This window comes from Syngnathus leptorhynchus, chromosome 20 (assembly GCF_054491065.1).
Source record: "Syngnathus leptorhynchus isolate UIUO chromosome 20, UIUO_Slep, whole genome shotgun sequence".
NCBI lineage: Eukaryota > Metazoa > Chordata > Actinopteri > Syngnathiformes > Syngnathidae > Syngnathus > Syngnathus leptorhynchus.
The window spans coordinates 168,082-189,918 of NC_141214.1; the positions used below are offsets into that span (position 1 = coordinate 168,082).

Here is a 21,837-nt window from a genome sequence, read left to right on the forward strand (position 1 = left end):
TTAATGTGTAACTACACTGTGTATTTGGGCTGAGAATGATGAAAGAAGGGACATATGCCTCATAAAGTGTATGCATTGAGGATGGGTCGACTTCCATGCAGCACAACCAACATGTGGAAAATACAGGTGCGACATTTCTTCTCAATAGAATGACTTGAAAGAGGGTCAAATACTGTCCAAAGGACACAAGTTACGAATAGTAGAGGATGGTTTTGATCCATCGACCTCTGGGTTATGGGCCAGGCACGCTCCCGCTGCGCCACTCTGCTGCTCGCTGCTGGTAATTCAAGATGTCCTGTAATCGGCAAACAATCATTCGGTTCCAACTTGCAACTGGATTTTGATTGTCACTCATATTGTTTGGCCTCTGCTGTGTACAGGCTTCATTACATTATGAAAAAAGCTCAGTCGGGCAGCACTAACCTGGATGCTGGAGGAGAAACCAGCTTTTCCGCCTTCATGTTTTAATAGAATTGTCAACAAAATTCAATGTCATAATGACAGGTGGTAGGTAGTGTGGCTGAGCAGTCTAAGGTTCTAGATTAAGGCTCCAGTCTCTCCTGAGGTGTGTTCAAATCCCACCACTGCCACTTCTGCATCACTTCTGGCCCAACTCTTTTTGGTGCAGCCATTGAGTACATATGATGACCCTGGAAAGTTCTTTGCGATTTATCAATCTTTGCCTTTCATGTTCATCGGGACAACTCTTTTAATAGGTACCTACATTGTGTATTTGGATAGAGACTGCTGAAAGGATACACATATATGCCTCGTGAACAAACAAGTCAGCAGAAAGGTTTGCCGATTCATTAGTGCCCAGAAGAGCAGCACTCTGTTCCGTACTGTAACCGTCTGTGAGAATGGGTAGACAGGGAAGCCTGTAAGCGAGTCCGTCACTCATATATTCCATGGCTTCTTGGCCCTAAGGCTAAGATCAATTGTAGCATCTGTTCTTAGCTAGCTCGTAAGGCAATCACCTCGACTGATTTGCAAGTTCTCAGCCATGGCAGTGAACTTGACTCAGTTAGTGGAGGAAGTAGTGACAGAGCATTGTGTTACAAATAACCTTATACTTTTGTTACAGAATCTACTATGGTAAATTACTTTAATTGACTTTGCATTATTTTGTAGTTGTTTGGTATTCTTTGTGTTTCTTTCCTTTAATCTAAATCTCTTTAAGTGGTGCTTCCGCTATGGTAGCTCCCCATGCTGCCATGCGGAGGAACCATAGTGTACGCTTTACTTTTAAGGAAATGAATAGTGAGCCGCTGGTAATGTCAAGGTTAAACTTTTCCAGAAAGCTAATCCAACAAACCCTGAAATTTTACGCAGATGATTTGAACTGCATTATAACGTTGCCTTTTAGCAAAGGCTTTGATGTGAGCTTTTGCTCTGCGGCAAACCTCCGTGAGTTTTGGAATGGGTATAAAAATGTTAAATCCCTGTTCTCTTTGTTTAATGTAGAAAAGCTGACCGACAATGCTGCGAAAACGGTTATTGTCAGAATGTTTAATGAGACAGTGAATGAAGAGGACATTTGTTATTTTCTGGGAAGATATAGCACGGTTAAAGGCCAGGCTATGACGGTGAGCAGTGATGGGTCCTGTAACATCGATGCGTCGGCGCATGTGTCGAGCTCATAGAGCGAAGCCCTGTGTCGGTCCGCGTATCGCTTTAAACAAGTCACGTGACCGAACGAGCAGCAGTATAGTCTGTCAAGGAAGCGTGCCAAAGCTCTGTTAAAGGAAGCGCATTGTCAACGGGATGGATCTGCTAAAAAAATATCTGATCTTTTGCGGTTCATCCTTGAAGATATCAAGAATTCTGGAGCAGCCCCAAGCCAGATACTGGGACAATAAAAAGACATTGCACTCCAGCCTCATCTGTGCCGTGTGAGTGGGTGTTTTCAAAGGCGGGAAATTGTGTCCAAAAAGCGCAACAGGCTCAATTTCAAAACATTTGAAAAACTTATTGTTTTAAATAAAAATGTGTAAAAAACAAATCCCAGTGCACTAGCATCCTCTTTCACAACACGTTCACTTAGATTTTCATGTTATGATACATGTTCACATTATTGATTGAATGTAACTAAAAAATAAAATATATTTTCAATTTAAATGAATATGTGAAAGAATACAATATAAAATATAATTACTTAAATTAACTAGAATTGGCAATTTCTGGAGAAATTGCGTGTGAAGGCGAAGGCACTTCACACTATTGTGGGACTCGAAATGATGATTAAATGACATACAAATGGTAAATTGATGATTAAATAAAATAAAAATGGCACGGCATTGATGATGATGATGAAAATAATTATTAAAATGTGTTAAAATTGAATGAATGAAAAATTAAAGAATAAAAAAATTATCGCCAACCGGGATCGAACTCCCTCGCGGAAGTGGCTCGTGTTCCATACACCATTGTATTCTTACTGAGCTAAACAGCGACTTGGTGTTGCTGCGGTGAAATGATGGTATTAAACAAGAAATACAAATGGTGAATGCCGTTAAAACGGTAAAATGATGTTTTTAACTTAAAATTAAATGAATAACTAAATGAACTAGAATTGGCAATTTCTGGAGAAATTGCGTGTGAAGGCGAAGGCACTTCACACTATTGTGGGACTCGAAATGATGATTAAATGACATAAAAATGGTAAATTGATAATGCTGATTAAATAAAAATGGTAATTTAATGATGATGATGAAAATAATTATTAAAATGTGTTAAAATTGAATGAATGAAAAATTAATGAATAAAAAAATTAGAGCCAACCGGGATTCGAACTCGCTCGCGGAAGTGGCTCGTGGTCAGAGGACCATTGTATTCTTACTGAGCTAAACAGCGACTTAATGTTCCTGCGGTGGAATGATGCTATTAAACAAGAAATAAAAATGGTGAATTCCGTTAAAACGGTAAAATGATGTTTTTAACTTAAAATTAAATGAATAACTAAATGAATTAATGATGATGATGAAAAAATATTTGCGTGTGAAGGCGAAGGCACTTCACACTATTGTGGGACTCGAAATGATGATTAAATGAAATAAAAATGGTAAATTAATGATGATTAAATAAAATAAAAATAATAAATTAATGATGAAAATAATTATTAAAATGTGTTAAAATTGAATGAATGAAAAATTAATGAATAAAAAAATTATCGCCAACCGGGATTGAACTCCCTCGCGGAAGTGGCTCGTGTTCCAAACGCCATTGTATTCTTACTGAGCTAAACAGCGGCTTAGTGTTGCTGTGGTGGAATGATGATATTAAACAAGAAATCGGTAAAAACGGTAAAATGATGTTTTTAACTTAAAATTAAATGAATAACTAAATGAATGATGAAAATAATTATTAAAATGTGTTAAAATTGAATGAATGAAAAATTAATGAATAAAAAAATTATGGCCAAGCGGGACTCGAACTCGCTCGCGGACGTGGCTCGTGTTCAATGGACCATTGTCTTCTTACTGAGCTAAACAGCGACTTAGTGTTGCTGCGGTGGAATGATGATATTAAACAAGAAATAAAAACGGTAAAATGTTTTTAACTTAAAATTAAATGAATAACTAAATGAATGAACGGAAAATAAATAAATAAAAAATAAAAGAGTTAAATAAACGAGTTAAGGAAAGAAATCGTGAAAAAAGTTGTCAGATGTCAAAATTTGAACTCACTCCTGAACGTCGCTCGTGTCTAATGCGCCATTAAGAATGAATGGGGGATTTTAAGGCACAAATTTGCTAATTATGCAAAAACGGTAAATGTTATGAACAAATAAAATACTAGCAGTCATGCCGTGAATTTTTGGAACGTGTGAAAGTTGGAATGGAGTGAATCGGTTAAAGCATGTGGGAGTAGTTAGGTGTCAAAAAAGTGGGAGGAATAAAGTAGGATAATAACTAGAATTGGCAATTTCTGGAGAAATTGCGTGTGAAGGCGAAGGCACTTCACACTATTGTGGGACTCGAAATGATGATTAAATGAAATAAAAATGGTAAATTAATAATATGATTAAATAAAATACAAATGGTAAATTAATGATGATGATGAAAATAATTATTAAAATGTGTTAAAATTGAATGAATGAAAAATTAATGAATAAAAAAATTATGGCCAAGCGGGATTCGAACGCCCTCGTGGAAGTAGCTCGTGTTCAGAGAGCCATTGTCTTCTTACTGAGCTAAACACCGATTTAGTGCTATTCTGGTGGAATGATTCTATTAAACGAGAAATAAAAATGGTACATGCCGTTAAAACGGTAAAATGATGTTTTTAACTTAAAATTAAATGAATAACTAAATGAATGATGAAAATAATTATTAAAATGTGTTAAAATTGAATGAATGAAAAATTAATGAATAAAAAAATTATCACCAACCGGGATCGAACTCGCTCACGGACGTGGCTCGTGTTCAAAGGACCATTGTCTTCTTACTGAGCTAAACGGTGGCTTAGTGTCACAACAACACAACACGTTCACTTAGATTTTCATGTTATGATACATGTTCACATTATTGATTGAATGTAACTAAAAAATAAAATATATTTTCAATTTAAATGAATATGTGAAAGAATACAATATAAAATATAATTACTTAAATTAACTAGAATTGGCAATTTCTGGAGAAATTGCGTGTGAAGGCGAAGGCACTTCACACTATTGTGGGACTCGAAATGATGATTAAATGACATACAAATGGTAAATTGATGATTAAATAAAATAAAAATGGCACGGCATTGATGATGATGATGAAAATAATTATTAAAATGTGTTAAAATTGAATGAATGAAAAATTAAAGAATAAAAAAATTATCGCCAACCGGGATCGAACTCCCTCGCGGAAGTGGCTCGTGTTCCATACACCATTGTATTCTTACTGAGCTAAACAGCGACTTGGTGTTGCTGCGGTGAAATGATGGTATTAAACAAGAAATACAAATGGTGAATGCCGTTAAAACGGTAAAATGATGTTTTTAACTTAAAATTAAATGAATAACTAAATGAACTAGAATTGGCAATTTCTGGAGAAATTGCGTGTGAAGGCGAAGGCACTTCACACTATTGTGGGACTCATTGTGTCAAAAAAGTGGGAGGAATAAAGTAGGATAATAATAAGAAGAAAAATAAAGTAGAATAACAATAGTGTGAAGGCCTTCGCCTGAATTGCCCTGATCCGAGCACCTTTGTTCACCTCCTTTTTCTTAGAGTCGCCATCTCGTGGTGATGGCAGCAACAATAATAAACCATAAAAAATGACACAAACGCCCCTCCAAGCAGAGAGATCTGGTGTGGAGCTGGAATCAGAGGCAGAGATGGTGTGGAGCTGGTGTGGAGCTGGAGTTGGAGGCGGAACGGAAGTCAGAGGCGGAGCTGAAGTCAGAGGCAGATCTGGTGTGGAGCCGGGACCGGAGGCAGAGTTTGGTGTGGAGCTGGAGTTGAAGTCAGTGGCAGAGCTGGTGAGGAGCTGGAGTCAGAGGCGGAGCTGATGTCGGAGTCAGAGGTAGAGCTGAAGTCAGGAGCAGAGCTGGAGGTGGTGCTGAAGTCAGAGGTGGAGCTGAAGTCAGGAGCAGAGCTGGAGGTGGTGCTGAAGTCAGAGGTGGAGCTGAAGTCAGAAGCAGAGCTGGTGGTGGAGTCAGAGACTGCTCCATTAAACCATATAGTGTACATTCTCCCTGCAACATTAGTGAAGTCTTCATGGTATAGTGGATAGTGCTCTGGACTCTCACCCCAGCGACCCGAGTTCAAATCCCGGTGGGACCAAAAAAAATATGTCATCATGGAAAAGGCGTTGGAGGCGAAGGTGGTGTGGAGCTGGAGTTGGGGGCGGAACGGAAGTCAGAGGCGGAGCTGGAGGCGGAGCTGAAGTCAGAGGCAGAGCTGAAGTCAGAGAGAGATCTGGTGTGGAGCTGGAATCAGAGGCAGACATGGTGTGGAGCAGGAGTTGGAGTCAGATGCAGAGCTGGTGTGGAGCTGGAGTCAGAGGCGGAGCTGAAGTCAGGGTCGGAGGTGGAGCAGAAGTCAGAGACTGGTGTGGAGCTGGAGGCGGAACCGAAGTCAGAGGCAGAGTTGAAGGCGGTGCTGAAGTCAGAGGTGGAGCAGGTGTGGAGCTGAAATCAGAGGCGAAGCAAAAGTCAGAGGCAGAGATGGTGTGGAGCTGGAGCCGGCGCTGAAGTCAGAGGTGGAGCTGAAGTCAGAGGCAGAGCTGGTGTGGAGCTGGTATCGGAGGTGGAGCTGATGTGGACCTGAAGTCAGAGGCGGAGCTGAAGTGAGGCTGGAGTTGGAGGTGGAGCTGAAGTCAGAGGCAGCGCTGGTGAGCAGCTGGAGTCAGAGGCGGAGCTGGTGTCGGAGTCAGAGGCAGAGCTGAAGTCAGAGGCAGATCTGATGTGGAGCTGGAATCAAAGGCAGAGATGGTGTGGAGCAGGAGTTAGAGGAGAAGCTGTAGTCAGGGACAAAGCTGAAGCTGGATGCAGAGCTGGTGTGGAGCTGGAGTCAGAGGCAGAGCTGAAGTCAGGGTCGGAGGTGGAGCAGAAGTCAGAGACTGGTGTGGAGGTGGAGGCGGAACCGAAGTCAGAGGCAGGGTTGAAGGGCGGTGCTGTAGTCAGAGGTGGAGCAGGTGTGAAGCTGAAATCAGAGGCGAAGCAGAAGTCAGAGGCAGAGATGGTGTGGAGCTGGAGCTGGAGCTGAAGTCAGAGGCAGAGCTGAAGTTGAAGTCAGATGCAAAGCTGGTGTGGAGCTAGAGTTGCAGGCAGAGCTGGTGTGGAGCTGGAGTCAGAGGTGGAGCTGAAGTCAGAGACTGGTGTGGAGCTGGAGGCGGAGCTGAAGGCAAAGGCAGAGCAGGTGTGGAACTGGAGGCAGAGTTGAAGGCGGAAGTGGGGCCGAAGTCAGAGGCAGAGCTGGAGGCGGAGCTGAAGTTGGAGTCAGATGCAAAGCTGGTGTGGAGCTGGAGTTGCAGGCAGAGCTGGTGTGGAGCTGGAGTCAGAGGTGGAACTGGTGTGGAGCTGGAGTCGGAGGAGGAGCTGTAGTCAGAGGTGGAGCTGAAGTTAAAGTCAGATGCAAAACTGGTGTGGAGCTGGAGGCGGAAGTGGGGCTGAAGTCAGAGGCAGAGATGGTGTAGAGCTGGAGTCAGAGGCAGCGCTGAAGTCAGAGGTGGAGCTGGTGTGGAGCTGAAGTTGGAGTCAGATGCAAAGCTGGTGTGGGGCTGGAGTTGGAGGCAGAGCTGGTGTGGAGCTGGAGTCAGAGGTGGAGCTAAAGTCAGGGTTGGAGGTGGAGCTGAAGTCAGAGACTGGTGTGGAGCTGGAGGCGGAGCTGAAGGCAGAGCAGGTCTTGAGCTGGAGGCAGAGTTGAAGGTGGAAGTGGGGCTGAAGTAAGGGGCAGAGCTGGAGGCGGAGCTGAAGTCAGAGGCAGACCTGGAGGCGGTGCTGAAGTCAGAGGTGGAGCTGAAGTCAGAGGCAGAGCTGGTGGTGGAGTCAGAGAATTCTCCATTAAACCATATAGTGTACATTCCTTCCCTGCAACACTAGTGAAGTCTTCATGGTATAGTGGATAGTGCTCTGGCCTCTCACCCCAGCGGCCCGAGTTCAAATCCCGGTGGGACCAAAAAAAATATGTCACCATGGAAAAGGCGTTGGAGACGGAGCTGGTGTGGAGCTGGAGTTGGAGGCGGAACGGAAGTCAGAGGCAGAGCTGAAGTCAGAGGCAGATCTGGTGTGGAGCCGGGACCGGAGGCAGAGTTTGGTGTGGAGCTGGAGTTGAAGTCAGTGGCAGAGCTGGTGAGGAGCTGGAGTCAGAGGCGGAGCTGATGTCGGAGTCAGAGGTAGAGCTGAAGTCAGGAGCAGAGCTGGAGGTGGTGCTGAAGTCAGAGGTGGAGCTGAAGTCAGGAGCAGAGCTGAAGGTGGTGCTGAAGTCAGAGGTGGAGCTGAAGTCAGAAGCAGAGCTGGTGGTGGAGTCAGAGACTGCTCCATTAAACCATATAGTGTACATTCTCCCTGCAACATTAGTGAAGTCTTCATGGTATAGTGGATAGTGCTCTGGACTCTCACCCCAGCGACCCGAGTTCAAATCCCGGTGGGACCAAAAAAAATATGTCATCATGGAAAAGGCGTTGGAGGCGAAGGTGGTGTGGAGCTGGAGTTGGGGGCGGAACGGAAGTCAGAGGCGGAGCTGGAGGCGGAGCTGGAGGCGGAGCTGAAGTCAGAGGCAGAGCTGAAGTCAGAGAGAGATCTGGTGTGGAGCTGGAATCAGAGGCAGACATGGTGTGGAGCAGGAGTTGGAGTCAGATGCAGAGCTGGTGTGGAGCTGGAGTCAGAGGCGGAGCTGAAGTCAGGGTCGGAGGTGGAGCAGAAGTCAGAGACTGGTGTGGAGCTGGAGGCGGAACCGAAGTCAGAAGCAGAGCTGAAGGCGGTGCTGAAGTCAGAGGTGGAGCAGGTGTGGAGCTGAAATCAGAGGCGAAGCAAAAGTCAGAGGCAGAGATGGTGTGGAGCTGGAGCCGGCGCTGAAGTCAGAGGTGGAGCTGAAGTCAGAGGCAGAGCTGGTGTGGAGCTGGTATCGGAGGTGGAGCTGATGTGGACCTGAAGTCAGAGGCGGAGCTGAAGTGAGGCTGGAGTTGGAGGTGGAGCTGAAGTCAGAGGCAGCGCTGGTGAGCAGCTGGAGTCAGAGGCGGAGCTGGTGTCGGAGTCAGAGGCAGAGCTGAAGTCAGAGGCAGATCTGATGTGGAGCTGGAATCAAAGGCAGAGATGGTGTGGAGCAGGAGTTAGAGGAGAAGCTGTAGTCAGGGACAAAGCTGAAGCTGGATGCAGAGCTGGTGTGGAGCTGGAGTCAGAGGCAGAGCTGAAGTCAGGGTCGGAGGTGGAGCAGAAGTCAGAGACTGGTGTGGAGGTGGAGGCGGAACCGAAGTCAGAGGCAGGGTTGAAGGGCGGTGCTGTAGTCAGAGGTGGAGCAGGTGTGAAGCTGAAATCAGAGGCGAAGCAGAAGTCAGAGGCAGAGATGGTGTGGAGCTGGAGCTGGAGCTGAAGTCAGAGGCAGAGCTGAAGTTGAAGTCAGATGCAAAGCTGGTGTGGAGCTAGAGTTGCAGGCAGAGCTGGTGTGGAGCTGGAGTCAGAGGTGGAGCTGAAGTCAGAGACTGGTGTGGAGCTGGAGGCGGAGCTGAAGGCAAAGGCAGAGCAGGTGTGGAACTGGAGGCAGAGTTGAAGGCGGAAGTGGGGCCGAAGTCAGAGGCAGAGCTGGAGGCGGAGCTGAAGTCAGAGGCAGAGCTGAAGTTGGAGTCAGATGCAAAGCTGGTGTGGAGCTGGAGTTGCAGGCAGAGCTGGTGTGGAGCTGGAGTCAGAGGTGGAACTGGTGTGGAGCTGGAGTCGGAGGAGGAGCTGTAGTCAGAGGCGGAGCTGAAGTTAAAGTCAGATGCAAAACTGGTGTGGAGCTGGAGGCGGAAGTGGGGCTGAAGTCAGAGGCAGAGATGGTGTAGAGCTGGAGTCAGAGGCAGCGCTGAAGTCAGAGGTAGAGCTGGTGTGGAGCTGAAGTTGGAGTCAGATGCAAAGCTGGTGTGGGGCTGGAGTTGGAGGCAGAGCTGGTGTGGAGCTGGAGTCAGAGGTGGAGCTAAAGTCAGGGTTGGAGGTGGAGCTGAAGTCAGAGACTGGTGTGGAGCTGGAGGCGGAGCTGAAGGCAGAGCAGGTCTTGAGCTGGAGGCAGAGTTGAAGGTGGAAGTGGGGCTGAAGTAAGGGGCAGAGCTGGAGGCGGAGCTGAAGTCAGAGGCAGACCTGGAGGCGGTGCTGAAGTCAGAGGTGGAGCTGAAGTCAGAGGCAGAGCTGGTGGTGGAGTCAGAGAATTCTCCATTAAACCATATAGTGTACATTCCTTCCCTGCAACACTAGTGAAGTCTTCATGGTATAGTGGATAGTGCTCTGGCCTCTCACCCCAGCGGCCCGAGTTCAAATCCCGGTGGGACCAAAAAAAATATGTCACCATGGAAAAGGCGTTGGAGACGGAGCTGGTGTGGAGCTGGAGTTGGAGGCGGAACGGAAGTCAGAGGCGGAGCTGAAGTCAGAGGCAGATCTGGTGTGGAGCCGGGACCGGAGGCAGAGTTTGGTGTGGAGCTGGAGTTGAAGTCAGTGGCAGAGCTGGTGAGGAGCTGGAGTCAGAGGCGGAGCTGATGTCGGAGTCAGAGGTAGAGCTGAAGTCAGGAGCAGAGCTGGAGGTGGTGCTGAAGTCAGAGGTGGAGCTGAAGTCAGAAGCAGAGCTGGTGGTGGAGTCAGAGACTGCTCCATTAAACCATATAGTGTACATTCTCCCTGCAACATTAGTGAAGTCTTCATGGTATAGTGGATAGTGCTCTGGACTCTCACCCCAGCGACCCGAGTTCAAATCCCGGTGGGACCAAAAAAAATATGTCATCATGGAAAAGGCGTTGGAGGCGAAGGTGGTGTGGAGCTGGAGTTGGGGGCGGAACGGAAGTCAGAGGCGGAGCTGGAGGCGGAGCTGAAGTCAGAGGCAGAGCTGAAGTCAGAGAGAGATCTGGTGTGGAGCTGGAATCAGAGGCAGAGATGGTGTGGAGCAGGAGTTGGAGTCACATGCAGAGCTGGTGTGGAGCTGGAGTCAGAGGCGGAGCTGAAGTCAGGGTCGGAGGTGGAGCAGAAGTCAGAGACTGGTGTGGAGCTGGCGGCGGAACCGAAGTCAGAGGCAGAGCTGAAGGCGGTGCTGAAGTCAGAGGTGGAGCAGGTGTGGAGCTGAAATCAGAGGCGCAGCAAAAGTCAGAGGCAGAGATGGTGTGGAGCTGGAGCTGGAGCCGGCGCTGAAGTCAGAGGTGGAGCTGAAGTCAGAGGCAGAGCTGGTGTGGAGCTGGTATCGGAGGTGGAGCTGAAGTCGGAGGCGAAGCTGATGTGGACCTGAAGTCAGAGGCGGAGCTGAAGTGAGGCTGGAGTTGGAGGTGGAGCTGAAGTCAGAGGCAGCGCTGGTGAGCAGCTGGAGTCAGAGGCGGAGCTGGTGTCGGAGTCAGAGGCAGAGCTGTAGTCAGAGGCAGATCTGATGTGGAGCTGGAATCAAAGGCAGAGATGGTGTGGAGCAGGAGTTAGAGGAGAAGCTGTAGTCAGGGACAAAGCTGAAGCTGGATGCAGAGCTGGTGTGGAGCTGGAGTCAGAGGCAGAGCTGAAGTCAGGGTCGGAGGTGGAGCAGAAGTCAGAGACTGGTGTGGAGGTGGAGGCGGAACCGAAGTCAGAGGCAGAGTTGAAGGGCGGTGCTGTAGTCAGAGGTGGAGCGGGTGTGAAGCTGAAATCAGAGGTGAAGCAGAAGTCAGAGGCAGAGATGGTGTGGAGCTGGAGCTGGAGTCGGAGTCGGAGCTGAAGTCAGAGGCAGAGCTGAAGTTGAAGTCAGATGCAAAGCTGGTGTGGAGCTAGAGTTGCAGGCAGAGCTGGTGTGGAGCTGGAGTCAGAGGTGGAGCTGAAGTCAGAGACTGGTGTGGAGCTGGAGGTGGAGCTGAAGGCAAAGGCAGAGCAGGTGTGGAACTGGAGGCAGAGTTGAAGGCGGAAGTGGGGCCGAAGTCAGAGGCAGAGCTGGAGGCGGAGCTGAAGTCAGAGGCAGAGCTGAAGTTAGAGTCAGATGCAAAGCTGGTGTGGAGCTGGAGTCAGAGGTGGAACTGGTGTGGAGCTGGAGTCGGAGGAGGAGCTGTAGTCAGAGGCGGAGCTGAAGTTAAAGTCAGATGCAAAACTGGTGTGGAGCTGGAGGCGGAGCTGGAGGCGGAAGTGGGGCTGAAGTCAGAGGCAGAGATGGTGTAGAGCTGGAGTCAGAGGCAGCGCTGAAGTCAGAGGTAGAGCTGGTGTGGAGCTGAAGTTGGAGTCAGATGCAAAGCTGGTGTGGGGCTGGAGTTGGAGGCAGAGCTGGTGTGGAGCTGGAGTCAGAGGTGGAGCTAAAGTCAGGGTTGGAGGTGGAGCTGAAGTCAGAGACTGGTGTGGAGCTGGAGGCGTAGCTGAAGGCAGAGGCAGAGCAGGTCTTGAGCTGGAGGCAGAGTTGAAGGTGGAAGTGGGGCTGAAGTAAGGGGCAGAGCTGGAGGCGGAGCTGAAGTCAGAGGCAGACCTGGAGGCGGTGCTGAAGTCAGAAGTGGAGCTGAAGTCAGAGGCAGAGCTGGTGGTGGAGTCAGAGAATGCTCCATTAAACCATATAGTGTACATTCCTTCCCTGCAACACTAGTGAAGTCTTCATGGTATAGTGGATAGTGCTCTGGACTCTCACCCCAGCGGCCCGAGTTCAAATCCCGGTGGGACCAAAAAAAACATGTCATCATGGAAAAGGCGTTGGAGACGGAGCTGGTGTGGAGCTGGAGTTGGAGGCGGAACGGAAGTCAGAGGCGGAGCTGAAGTCAGAGGCAGATCTGGTGTGGGGCCGGGACTGGAGGCAGAGTTTGGTGTGGAGCTGGAGTTGGAGGAGGAGCTGAAGTCAGAGGCTGAGCCGATGTCGGAGTCAGAAGTAGAGCTGAAGTCAGAGGCAGAGCTGGAGGTGGTGTTGAAGTCAGAGGTGGAGCTGAAGTCAGAGGCAGAGCTGGTGGTGGAGTCAGAGACTGCTCCATTACACCATAGCTGGAGGTGGTGCTGAAGTCAGAGGTGGATCTGAAGTCAGAGGCAGAGCTGGTGGTGGAGTCAGAGACCGCTCCATTACACCATATAGTGTACATTCTCCCTGCAACACTAGTGAAGTCTTCATGGTATAGTGGATAGTGCTTTGGACTCTCACCCCAGCAGCCCGAGTTCAAATCCCGGTGGGACCAAAATAAATATGTCATCATGGAAAAGGCGTTGGAGAAGAAGCTGGTGTGGAGCTGCAGTTGGGGATGGAACGGAAGTCAGAGGCGGAGCTGGAGGCGGAGCTGAAGTCAGAGGCAGAGCTGAAGTCAGAGGCAGATCTGGTGTGGAGCTGGAATCAGAGATAGAGATGGTGTGGAGCAGGAGTTGGAGGAGAAGTTGGAATCAGATGCAGAGCTGGTGTGGAGCTGGAGTCAGAGGCGGAGCTGAAGTCAGGGTTGGAGGTGGAGCAGAAGTCAGAGACTGGTGTGGAGCTGGAGGCGGAACCGAAGTCAGAGGCAGAGCTGAAGGCGGTGCTGAAGTCAAAGGTGGTGCAGGTGTGGAGCTGAAATCAGAGGCGAAGCAAAAGTCAGAGGCAGAGATGGTGTGGAGCTGGAGCCGGCGCTGAAGTCAGAGGTGGAGCTGAAGTCAGAGGCAGAGCTGGTGTGGAGCTGGTATCGGAGGAGGAGCTGAAGTCGGAGGCGAAGCTGATGCGGACCTGAAGTCAGAGGCGGAGCTGAAGTTGGAGTCGAATGCAAAGCTGAGGTGGGGCTGGAGTTGGAGGTGGAGCTGAAGTCAGAGGCAGCGCTGGTGAGCAGCTGTAGTCAGAGGCGGAGATGGTGTCGGAGTCAGAGGCAGAGCTGAAGTCAGAGGCAGAGCTGGTGTGGACCTGGAGTCGGAATCTGAGCTGAAGTCAGAGGCAGAGCTGGTGTGGAAGTGGAATCAGAGGCTGTTCCATTAAACCATATAGTGTACATTCCTTCCCTGCAACACTAGTGAAGTCTTCATGGTATAGTGGATAGTGCTCTGGACTCTCACCCCAGCGACCCGAATTCAAATCCCGGTGGGACCAAAGAAAATATGTCATCATGGAAAAGGCGTTGGAGGCGGAGCTTGTGTGGAGCTGGAGTCAGAGGCGGAGCTGGAGCTGGAGGCGGAGCTGAAGTCAGAGGCGGAGCTGAAGTCAGAGGCAGATTTGGTATGGCGCCGGAATCGGAGACGGAGCTGAAGTCAGTGACAGAGATGGTGTGGAGCTGGAGTTGGAGGAGCTGTAGTCAGATGTGGAGCTGAAGTTGAAGTCAGATGCTGGAGGCATCTTCATGGTATAGTGGATAGTTCTCTGGACTCTCACCCCAGCGGCCCGAGTTCAAATCCCGGTGGGACCAAAAAAAATATGTCATCATGGAAAAGGCGTTGGAGACGGAGCTGGTGTGGAGCTGGAGTTGGAGGCGGAACTGAAGTCAGAGGCGGAGCTGAAGTCAGAGGCAGATCTGGTGTGGAGCCGGGACCGGAGGCAGAGTTTGGTGTGGAGCTGGAGTTGAAGTCAGAGGCAGAGCTGGTGGTGGAGTCAGAGACTGCTCCATTAAACCATACATTCTCCCTGCAACACTAGTGAAGTCTTCATGGTATAGTGGATAGTGCTCTGGACTCTCACCCCAGCGACCCGAGTTCAAATCCCGGTGGGACCAAAAAAAATATGTCATCATGGAAAAGGCGTTGGAGGCGAAGCTGGTGTGGAGCTGGAGTTGGGGGCGGAACGGAAGTCAGAGGCGGAGCTGTAGGCGGAACTGAAGTCAGAGGCAGAGCTGAAGTCAGAAGCAGATCTGATGTGGAGCTGGAATCAGAGGCAGAGATGGTGTGGAGCAGGAGGAGAAGTTGGAGTCAGATGCAGAGCTGGTGTTGAGCTGGAGTCAGAGGCGGAGCTGAAGTCAGGGTCGGAGGTGGAGCAGAAGTCAGAGACTGGTGTGGAGCTGGAGGCGGAACCGAAGTCAGAGGCAGAGCTGAAGGCGATGCTGAAGTCAGAGGTGGAGCAGGTGTGGAGCTGAAGCAAAAGTCAGAGGCAGAGATGGTGTGGAGCTGGAGCCGGCGCTGAAGTCAGAGGTGGAGCTGAAGTCAGAGGCAGAGCTGGTGTGGAGCTGGTATCGGAGGTGAAGCTGAAGTCGGAGGCGAAGCGGATGTGGACCTGAAGTCAGAGGCGGAGCTGAAGTTGGAGTCAGATGCAAAGCTGAAGTGAGGCTGGAGTTGGAGGTGGAGGTGCAGCTGGAGTCAGAGGCGGAGCTGGTGTCGTAGTCAGAGGCAGAGCTGAAGTCAGAGGCAGATCTGATGTGGAGCTGGCATCAGAGGCAGATGGTGTGGAGCAGGAGTTAGAGGAGAAGCTGTAGTCAGGGACAAAGCTGAAGCTGGATGCAGAGCTGGTGTGGAGCTGGAGTCAGAGGCGGAGCTAAAGTCAGGGTCGGAGGTGTTGCAGAAGTCAGAGACTGGTGTGGAGGTGGAGGCGGAACCGAAGTCAGAGGCAGAGTTGAAGGGCGGTGCTGTAGTCAGAGGTGGAGCAGGTGTGAAGCTGAAATCAGAGGCGAAGCAGAAGTCAGAGGCAGAGATGGTGTGGAGCTGGAGTCGGAGTCGGAGCTGAAGTCAGAGGCAGAGCTGAAGTTGAAGTCAGATGCAAAGCTGGTGTGGAGCTAGAGTTGCAGGCAGAGCTGGTGTGGAGCTGGAGTCAGAGGTGGAGCTGAAGTCAGAGACTGGTGTGGAGCTAGAGGCGGAGCTGAAGGCAAAGGCAGAGCAGGTGTGGAGCTAGAGGCAGAGTTGAAGGCGGATGTGGGGCTGAAGTCAGAGGCAGAGCTGGAGGCGGAGCTGAAGTCAGATGCAAAGCTGGTGTGGAGCTGGAGTTGCAGGCAGAGCTGGTGTGGAGCTGGAGTCAGAGGTGGAACTGGTGTGGAGCTGGAGTCGGAGGAGGAGCTGTAGTCAGAGGCGGAGCTGAAGTTAAAGTCAGATGCAAAACTGGTGTGGAGCTGGAGGCGGAGCTGGAGGCGGAAGTGGGGCTGAAGTCAGAGGCAGAGATGGTGTAGAGCTGGAGTCAGAGGCAGCGCTGAAGTCAGAGGTAGAGCTGGTGTGGAGCTGAAGTTGGAGTCAGATGCAAAGCTGGTGTGGGGCTGGAGTTGGAGGCAGAGCTGGTGTGGAGCTGGAGTCAGAGGTGGAGCTAAAGTCAGGGTTGGAGGTGGAGCTGAAGTCAGAGACTGGTGTGGAGCTGGAGGCGGAGCTGAAGGCAGAGGCAGAGCAGGTCTTGAGCTGGAGGCAGAGTTGAAGGCGGAAGTGGGGCTGAAGTAAGGGGCAGAGCTGGAGGCGGAGCTGAAGTCAGAGGCAGACCTGGAGGCGGTGCTTGTTAGGGTTTATAAACTATCTTGATCGTATGATTATGTTGGGATGTAGACTAGAATGATGAACTTTGTTTGAACCTTTTACCTTCCCGTGATTCTGAACAGTTGAACCATTCAGTTGTTGAAGCTCTCCAGGTGGTGTGGAGGCGTCCTTGTTTTGCTCCACTAGAATTTATGTCCACGGCCTCGTGGAGCGATAAACTGGGACCCTCCCAAGTGGTTAATCATTTGCTGAGGTGCCCACTACACATGTCAAATGTCACCCCCACCTTGGCTGACTCTCACCCCCACCCTTCTTCTCTCAATAAAGACTCTCTTGCATGACTTCAACGGCAGACTTTGTTCGGACATTGCTGTATCTACAGTAACGAACAAATTCTCCACTTGCAAGTGTTCAAAGGGCATACTGTCTCCCGTGTGGTTCTTGCAAAATAAGTTAATGTTAGAACATCTCTAACATTTTGGTGCCGTGACCCGGATCCCACATACCCACTGCTGATCGACGGAGGACGACGTGCTGCATTGTCGACAAGCCAGCGTCCATTAGGAGGACCTGGTAAAGAAAAGACCTGGCAAGAAAATTCTTCGCTGGGCCAGCATCTTAGGTCTGCCTTCGTCGGACAACAGTGGATTGATGGGATCCGGCAGTGCAACGAACCAGGGGACAAGTAAGTTAAAGCCCTAAAATTGTGTGATTGTGCTGTTGTGAAACGCGTAAGAGTGGAAGGTGCACGGAATCTAGCTTGGGTTTAAGTCCCAGTGGAAGGAACAGACTAAGGAAAACAGAGCTTCCTTTTCATTCATTGAGGAGGTGCGTAGATTCTTCTTTGTCTGTTCTTCCAAGCTGCAGGATCTAGCTTGGGTTTAAGTCCCAGTGGAAGGAACAGACTAAGGAAAACAGAGCTTCCTTTTCATTCATTGAGGAGGTGCGTAGATTCTTCTTTGTCTGTTCTTCCAAGCTGCAGGATCTAGCTTGGGTTTAAGTCCCAGTGGAAGGAACAGACTAAGGAAAACAGAGCTTCCTTTTCATTCATTGAGGAGGTGCGTAGATTCTTCTTTGTCTGTTCTTCCAAGCTGCAGGATCTAGCTTGGGTTTAAGTCCCGGTGGAAGGAACGGACTAAGGAAAACAGAGCTTCCTTTTCATTCATTGAAGAGGTGCGTAGATTCTCCTTTGTCTGTTCTTCCAAGCTGCAGGATCTGGCCTGGGTTGGAGTCCCAGTGGAAGGAACGTGCTAAGGAACACAGAGCTTCTTTTTTGTGATTCAAAGAAGGGTGTAGATTTTTCTTTGTACGTTTTTCCGAGCCATAGAACAGCTTGGGTTGGAGTCCCAGTGGAAGGAACAGGTTAAAAGAAAGACAGAGCTTCTTTTTCTTAATTGAAGAAGGGCGTAGATTCTTTTTTTGGTCTGTTTTTCCGAGCTGTTTGCATGAAAGTTGTGTGGTTGAGAGTGTGAATGGTAGGATAAATTGACAAAAACAAAAAACAAAAAACAAAAAAAACAGTACTAGCAAAAACCAACGGTAATACACAGGCTAGTAATTTTGTTGAAGGGTAAATTTAATCCTGCATTGAGAATCCTCAAAAAAGAAAAGAAAAAAAAAAAAAATGGAAAAATCTAAAAATACCAAGTTAAGATGGGAAATAAAAACGGTAAATCTCTAGCTCTTGAAGGGGATGAGAAGTCCATTCCATTAACATTTGAAAAAGAATTTAGGGTGCATAATGGCATCCCATTCAATGATGCAGCTGAGAGTGCTTATCAGCAACAGCTAAAGTATGCGCTCCTAAATGGTTCCCCACCTGAATTAGACAACAGGGTGCGGAAACACTTGGTGGAAGCACACACTGCTTGTGTAACAACAACCATGCAGTGGGCCAGAGACGCTGACAAAGTGATCAAGAAAGGCAAAAGTTCTGATGTATTTCATCTAGATGATGATGATAATCATGTAGATGAAGATGCAACAGTTTTCTTCCAAAGTTCCCAATGGGGCAGAGGAAGAGGTCAAGGCCAACAAGGTCGCAGGCCGCCATATGGTTCAAAACCCCCACCAGATTCTGACAACTGTTGGAACTGTGGGAGACAAGGACACTTTGCAAGAGTGTGTCGTTATGCAAAACGAGACCAATCAAATTCTGACAACTGTTGGAACTGTGGGAGACGAGGACACTTTGCAAGAGTGTGTCGTTATGCAAAACGAGACCAATCAAATTCTGACAACTGTTGGAACTGTGGGAGACGAGGACACTTTACAAGAGTGTGTCGTTATGCAAAACGAGACCAATCAAAGGGTGGAGGGAGGGGCAGAGGAAAAGCCAAATTTTCAGCATAACGGGCTTCCTCCCCTTTGACCGCTCATGCTCCTACTTTTGGTTTAGAACATTTTTTTTTAGGTTATTAGAACTCCTGTACATACAATGAAATTATGACAATGCTGATTGTATGCCCGGCAAATGACAAGGGGTCAAATTATGTGTGCACACTGAAGTTAAAATTTGCAAATCAAGTGGTAAAGTAATACAACTCGTTTCTAAAAGATAAATAGAAAAATTAGAATGTGCTGTCCTCGCGTGCGTGGGTGGGACCAGCTTCATGATCGACCGCAAGAAATGGCCAGCTTGTGACAAATCATTGTTGCCAGGTCCCCTCCTCTCGCACCGAGAGCTGTACACGTGTGTGCATATTTGTTAAACTGATAAAATTGGCTAAACCTGTATACAAAAGAAATTTGTTAGACTGTGGTCTATCCAATTTGCACCGCAAAACAGGAACAATTTTGAAGAATAAAATAAATAAATAAATAAATAAATAAATAAGAGAAGAAAAGAAAGAAATCTGTTTGTAGACAGAAAACTGGTTTACACTAGTGCTCATTAGTGTCTCACCCTGATGACAAATTCGACAGACAGAGGAAACATGTTTTCTAGAATTAGATGAAGCATAATTGTGGATTGTACACATTGCAAAACTGAATTTAAAAAAAAAAAAAAAATCAGATTAATTCGCAAGATGTGTTTTTTTTTATGTGTTGAGTTTTTTTTCTGGACTGGTGAATTGTTCTATCGGAAACATTAGGATAGGGATTGTGTTGAGAATGGTATATGAATGTTGTGTGGAGACCCCCCCAACAGCCCGGGTACCCCATCCCCTGGTACCTCGAGTAGAACTTGGAAAAATTTCGCCAAATTGGCGGTGAGCTCCAGGGAGAGAGGCTGATTTTGCTCTATTTGAGGCCGACCGCCGAACCGGCGTTGGGCGGACGCCATAGCCACGCAGAGCCGGTGGCACTTAGAAAATATTCGCCGAGTTGGCGGGGACCTCCAGGCGGAGACTGTTATTCTTTGTCATTCGAGGCCGGCTGCAGAACCGGCACTGGGCGGACGCCAGAGCTTTGCAGGGCCGGTGGCACTTAGAAAATATTCGCCAAGTTGGCTGGGAGCTCCGGGCGAAGACCGACATTTTTTGTCATCCGGGTTCGACCCGGGAACCGGCGTTGGGCGGACGCCATAGCCACGCAGAGCCGGTGGCACTTAGAAAATATTCGCCGAGTTGGCTGGGAGCTCCGGGCGGAGACGGACAGTTTTCGTCATCCGGGTTCGACCCGGGAACCGGCGTTGGGCGGACGCCATAGCCACGCAGAGCCGGTGGCACTTAGAAAATATTCGCCAAAAGTTTGTCATGACTTCCAGACGGAGACCGGCAGTTTTCGTCATTCGCGGCCGACAGGGGAACCAGCGCAGAGCGGACACATTTGCTCGGAAGAGCCGGTGGCACTTAGAAAATATTATGTGTCTCGTGAGCTCCAGGGGCAGACAGACGTGTTTCGTCATGCGTGGCCGACAGGGGAACCAGCGCGGAGCGGACTTTTGTGAGGGGTCCGCCCCCATACTCGTACCGATTGGGTTTTGGAAAACAGGGGTAAAGTTAATGAATACACTAACTAGGGGGACCAACACATTGTACTCTGGCGCACCTAAAGACCAAAGTTGGTACTACCACCCCTGTGACTGGTGGCACTTAGAAAATATTCGCCGAGTTGGCGGGGACCTCCAGGCGGAGACCGTTATTTTTCGTCATTCGAGGCCGGCTGCAGAACCGGCGCTGGTCGGACGCCGAAGCTCGGCAGGGCCGGTGGCACTTAGAGACCTATTCTGAATTACACCTAACACAACTTTAGATCTATTGAATGAATAAATGAATGAAGTCGTTAAATAATGATTTTGGTTAAATACTAGGTATATACAGAAATCCTACAGCACAAAATGGGCAGAGTTTACTTATGTGAAAAGGAGTGGGAAGAGGATTTATTGAATTTATTTAATCTATTTTAATTCCCAGGAAAATTTGGATTTGCTCTAAATCCTGATTTAACCAACGGATGGTGCCAAATTTTCACATACGTCTTAATAGAACGTATTAAACACTTAGTTAAATTGATAAAAGTTGTTAATAAGAGCGAGTGGAGTAACATGAGACCTTGTTTGAAAAGGAGTGGGAAGAAGACCTATTTAATTTATTTAATGGGAAAAAGTAAGACTTATTTAGTTTATTTAATCTATTTTTATTCCCAGGCAAAATTGGATGTGCTGCAATTCAAAATTTCACCACATGATGGTGCCAAATCTTGACTATAGATCTGATAGGACGTACTAAACGCTTAGTTAAATTGATAGAAGTTGGTCATATGAGCGAGTGGAGTAACGAGATCTATTCTGAATAAGACATAGCGCACACAACTTTGGATCTTTTGAATGAGACCTGAGGACGTATTAAACGCTTAGTTAAATTGATAGAAGTTGATAAGAGCGAGTAGAGTAACACGAGATATGTTCTGAATTACACAGAGGTACACACAACTTTGGATCTTTTGAATGGATGAATATTTGATAATGATAATTTAAATTATGACGTATAAATACTAGGTATAAACAGAAAATCTACTACACAAAATAGGCAGAGTTTACTTGTTTGAAAAGGAGTGGGAAAAATACTTATTTAATTTATTTTGACATGAGACTTGTTGTGAATTACACAACACAACTTTGGATCTTTCGAATAAATAAATGAATGAGTAAAGTCATTTAAATTTTGATTTTGTATAAATACTAGGTATAGACGCAAAAACTACTACACAAAATGGGCAGGCTTTACTTGTTTGAAAAGGAATGGGAAGACGACCTACTTAATCTATTTAATGGGAACAAGTAAGACTTATTTAATTTATTTCGTCTATTTTTGTTCTCAGGCAAATTTGTATATGCTATCATTCCATATTAATGAGAAGGACACTAGGAGTTAATTGCAAGTTGCAATACTGTTGGTGGATCAAACACGGCTGTCTGCAGCCAGTGGAAGTTTTAATAGGAGGTGTTTAACATAAATAGAGGAAGAAAGGGGTACTCACTTGAGAAGTCTTCGCCAACGTCCAACCATTGTGGCTCCTGGTGAATGATGCGAGCCTCCAACTGATTTGTATTTTTATTCTTCTTACAGTGGAAAACAGCCAACAAACACCGTGGAATGTAAAGGAATAAAATAGAAGATTAGCATTTAGCCTCAACCAACATTCACAGATACAACTTACGTTTCAGCTAGGGTTAGCTACACAGCTACACATTGCTATTGCTATGTGAACGCTAGCCACATCGACAACTTTAGTCAAACTACACAAAAGTAAATCTCTTTAAACACAATGAGTCGTATTTACCGTGTACGCTCTAGACGTTCCAGTTATAAGCAGAAAATAAAGATCTTTCGGGCATTAGTGGCAGGCAGCAGACGCCGAATTCGACGTCCCCCACCCCCCACGCCGAATTTCTCCTGGACTGCTCCTGATGCAAGACGATTGGACCCAGATTGTTACAGATTGTTAGTGCCGCAAAAAATTTTGTTTGCGCTCAGTGAATAA

The 21,837-nt window shown here is 48.0% G+C and overlaps 1 long non-coding RNA gene across 26 annotated transcripts; it reads right to left on the reverse strand.

Moving 5' to 3' along the window:
* Window positions 1–3,808: 3,808 nt before the first annotated feature.
* LOC147040574 (uncharacterized) lies at window positions 3,809–21,755 on the reverse strand. Of its 26 annotated transcripts, XR_015062924.1 has the most exons (6): window positions 21,637–21,755; window positions 21,334–21,412; window positions 12,227–15,837; window positions 12,071–12,118; window positions 10,348–11,963; window positions 3,809–10,205 (listed from the first exon to the last, which is right to left on the reverse strand). It is a non-coding gene; the product is annotated as an uncharacterized LOC147040574 (long non-coding RNA). The 26 variants fall into 26 exon arrangements; XR_015062916.1 differs by having other exon boundaries at window positions 10,348–13,820; window positions 13,904–15,837; XR_015062920.1 differs by having other exon boundaries at window positions 10,348–13,477; window positions 13,591–15,837.
* Window positions 21,756–21,837: the final 82 nt, after the last annotated feature.